General features: G+C 51.2%; 1 pseudogene; it reads left to right on the forward strand.

Moving 5' to 3' along the window:
* The first annotated feature begins 334 nt into the window (after positions 1-334).
* On the forward strand, positions 335-1,201 carry LOC131406786 (small ribosomal subunit protein uS2-like; annotated as a pseudogene).
* The last annotated feature ends 3,100 nt before the right edge of the window (positions 1,202-4,301 follow it).

Below are 4,301 nucleotides of genomic sequence, written 5' to 3' on the forward strand. Positions count from 1 at the left end.
TGCACTGTGTGTACTCCAAGGGCTGCACAAGATGATCCACTGGTGTGTGGGAAGAAAACATAAGATCTCCTATTTATGAGTAGGTATTTTCCAGATGGAAAAGGATATATCTGCATGGCAGAATTGCATATGCGACAGCATGAAGACTAGACTCCATCTTCCCTGGAGGCAGTGCCAGGCTCTGTCTCATTTTTATCTCCCCCAGCACTGAGCACATGGCCTGACTCATAGCTGACATCAAATAAATATTTTTTGGCCTTTCTGCACTACTCATAGAAGGGTCCATACAGCATTGTTCTGGGTTCCCACCATAACTTAAAGGGAAAGTTTCACAATGTCTGGAGCCCTTGATGTCCTGCAAATGAAGAAGGAGGATGTCCTCATATTCTTTTCAGGAGGAGCCCGCTTAGTTGGCACCAGCCTTGACTTCCAAATAGAACAGTACATCTACAAAAGGAAAAGTGATGGCATCTACGTTATAAATCTGAAGAGGACCTGAGAGAAGCTTCTGCTGGCAGCTCATGCATTGTTGCCATTGAAATGGCACGTCAGTGTCCTATCATCCAGGAATATGGACCAGCAGGCTGTGCTGCAGTTTGCTGCTGTCACTGGAGCCACCCCTATTGCTGGCTGCTTCACTCCTGGAACCTTCACTCTCCAGATCCAGGCAGCCTTCCAGGAGCCATGTCTTCTGGAGGTTACTTATCCCAGGGCTGGCCACCAGCCTCTCACAGAGGCATCTTATGTTAACCTGCCTGCATTGCTCTGTGTAACACAGACTCTCCTCTGCACTATGTGGACATTGCCATCCTGTGCAATAACAGAGGAGCTCACTCAGCAGGTCTGATATGGTGGATACTGGCCTGGGAACTTCTGCACATGCATGGCACCATCTCCCGTGAACACCCATGGGAGGTCTGCCTGATCTCTACTTCTACAGAGATCACACAGAGATTGAAAGGGAGAGCAGGCCGCTGCTGAAAAGGCTGTGACCAAGGAGGAGTTTCAGGGTGAATGGACTGTTCCAGCTCCTGAACTTACTGCTACTCAACCTGAGAGTCTGAGGCATACAGGGGCCCTCTGTGCCCATCCAGCAGGTCCCTACTGAATACTGGACCCTCAGCCCGCCACTGAGGACTGGCCTGCAGATCCCACTGCTCAAGCCACTGAATGGGTAGGCACTACCGCTGAGTGGTCTTAAGCTGTTCTTCCACAATCTCCTAAACAGAAAATAGAAATAACTTTGATGGAAAATAAATAGTTTCCAAAATAAATGAATATTTGTTGGATAAATGAATGAATAAATATAAAAAGAAGAGGAGTGTTTAGATAAGTTAGATAATGTGGAAGGTGAAGAGCAAGTAATATGAGTTTTGGTGAGGGAATGGCACAGAAATCTTTAAGCAAGGAGACTGCTATGTGAAGATTTGGGTTTAGAGGGCTCTCTGACAGCAGGAGAAAGACTGAGCAGTGACACTTGTTAGGAGTCAACTTCAATAGTCAAGTATGAGATGATGGGACTTAGGGAATGAGGGAGGATGCTGACCCAAGAGAGGTTTAAGAGCAGAACCACCTTGGTGACTGGATGTTGAGGTGGTATGACAATGCAGTGTGGTGGAGGTTTGGTCAGAAAGGAGGATGAGAGGTGTCAGGACAGAGGTGGATCAATGAGGACCCGGGAGTTTCCACTTTGGGAGCCTGGGTCAGAAAATTTTGTGGTGAGAAGAAAGTTTGGAGGAAACATGAGTTCAGTTGATGGTCTCTTGTGTTTCTGAGTTGAGATATTCAGGCGGATGTGTCTTATAGGCCATGGGATTTGTCAGGGATGGAAATAAATTTGGGAGTCATCAGGGACATTTTAATTTTAAAATAATGAGACTGGTTATAGATGAGCAGGCTAAGGAATGAACCCTAGGCACATTCAATGGATGAGACCAATACTGCCAAATTACACTGCTCCAGAGGGCACCTGTAGTCTAGAGACTTTGTGGAATATATATATGTGTGTGTATACACACACACACACACACACACACACACATGCAACCCTGGCACCAGAGACCTGGCTGGGCCCATAGGAAGAAGCACACAGAATCTCAGAGAAGTAGGCAGAGGCCAGGGAGAAAGTGATGTCCTAGAAACCGAGAAAGACGGAGTACAAAAAGGTGGGGCTTTCGACAGGGTCGAATAACATAAGGAGTGAAGAATGGGGACTGGCAACGGGTGGATGGCAAGGAAATACAGGGTGAGCTCCGCCAGCTGACTAGCTGGTGTTCTTAAGCCAGTCACCCAGCTGCAGCTACCTCCCAGAGTAGTAGAGAAGGTTAAAGGAGACCACCCCTGTGAAGTGCCCGGCACCGCTCAGAGTAAATGCTTAGGAAATGCTGGCTTCTACTTCATTGGTGATGATTATTCTCTTCTTGCCTTCTTGAAGCTTCGTTGTCTGCTTCCACCTGTGCAGACCATGCCCACTTTGGGCTTCCCCCTCTGCCTCCCTCCCCAAGCATCTGACTGACTGGAGACATCCCCACCCCCAAGACTTGGGGTGCCCCTGGGTCTCTGGATCAACCTTGTATTTGTCTAGTCTCTTCTCCACCTTTCTGAGAGCAGGATGGCCTGGGGGAGGAGAGGAGAGCAAGAAGTCCCCAAAGCCCAGAGCGGTCTGGGATTGTCCCGTGGTCAGTGGGTGGGGCTTAATCTGAGCCACACCCCCTAGCAAGTACCGCCCATCACTCAGCTTTCCAAGTTTGCCTGAATTTCCCCAGAGTTGGGGGTGGAGGCCAGTGTTGTCCTATCCTTGGGCCTAAACTCCCCTGGGGCCAAAACTCCTCAAAGAGCCTCCAAGAGACCGAAGAAGCAGGTAAGGTGCCCAGTTTGGAGAGGGCATTGGCAGGGCATCTTTAAAATCCTGAATCCCTGCAACGCCCCCAGGTCCCTGTGCCTCGGGAGACTCCCATTCATGCGTTCTGGGCAGGAGAGTTCAATTAGCTGGGGCAGGGGGAGAGGGGACAAGGAGGGAGCCACAAAGGGGCACGCTGAGTGGCCTTGAGGCAGGCCAGCTTTTGAAGGCTGATTTGCTCTGGCTGGGCTGGAGGAAGCAAATGCTAATTTCCTCCCAAGGGGGTCTGCGGCCCTTCCTCCCGAGTCGGAAGGGGAGGAGGAGTGAGAGAGGGAGACTGGACTTTCTTGTCGCCCTGGGACACCATCACCCTCTACCTCCCACGGGCTCCTCCCACCTTCGGGGCTCCCCAGGACCACCCCACAAAGCACAGAAGCGGGGCCGGCCAGTAATGCACTTTGCCACTTTGCCCCTATTTCCTGCTAAGCAGTGGGCAGTCAAGGGTAAGAACAGCCAGGCTGAAGCTGTGCACTAGCCCAGGGCCAGGCCCAGGACGGCCTAGAGGCACAGCCTTGCTGGTGCATCTGTTAGAACCACTGGGGGAGAGACGTGTTCCTTTGTAATCCTCTTATTCTTCCCGGATTAGGCCCAGGAGAAGTCTGGGTTTGTTGCAAACACTTGCTAACACCACCCCCCCTCCCTTACCACTCCCACCCCACCCATCCCTAGAGAGCCCGGGGCTCCCAGCTCCAACCGCCCTGGCCGCCCCAATACCTAGCTGAGGTTTAACAAAATTGGGTTATTTGAATTATATTTCTTTTTAGAATTAGCTTCTACTTTTTCTATTTGCAATTAGGATATAAACTTTCCTTTTTAAATGCTAAACTTAAATAATACACTTTAAATAAATTTAAAGAAAAAGGATTACCCGTTTAGCTGGATGTGACGAAAGGAAACAAGTGTGCACTGAGTGCCTGATGATTCCAGTCTGGCAGCCCTGGCCTGACAGGCTGAGAGCGGGGCTCAGAGGGACGGGGCCTGCCCAGGGGGCTGGGGCCTCTCTTGTACCACCCACGCTGCTCCAAGGAAGGAGGCCTGGCTCTGGAAGAGTGGAGTGAATTAAAAACCCCCCATAAGCGCTCCCCCCCCCCCAACCCATTCCACCTCTCCTGCCTCCTGGCCTGTCCTAGGGCAGAGGGCTTTGCTCCTCCTGGCTGGGCGGAGCCTCCCTACACACACACACACACACACACACACACACACTCTCTCTCTCTCTCCCTTCCCTCTCCCCCTCTTCCCTTCCCCTCCCCTTCTCTCTCTAGGCTATGAGGCCCCTTCGTGAGCCCCTTTGTAAGGTAACTGGATTTCTCCCCTTGTTAGTTTGCAATGAAAATGTCATCTATTCCGGGCCACTGCCAGGGAGGGGCCAAGCCCCCATTCAGCAAGCCGGCCCAGAGCTGTG

The sequence above is a fragment of the Diceros bicornis genome, chromosome 6 (genome assembly GCF_020826845.1).
Source record: "Diceros bicornis minor isolate mBicDic1 chromosome 6, mDicBic1.mat.cur, whole genome shotgun sequence".
Lineage (NCBI taxonomy): Eukaryota > Metazoa > Chordata > Mammalia > Perissodactyla > Rhinocerotidae > Diceros > Diceros bicornis.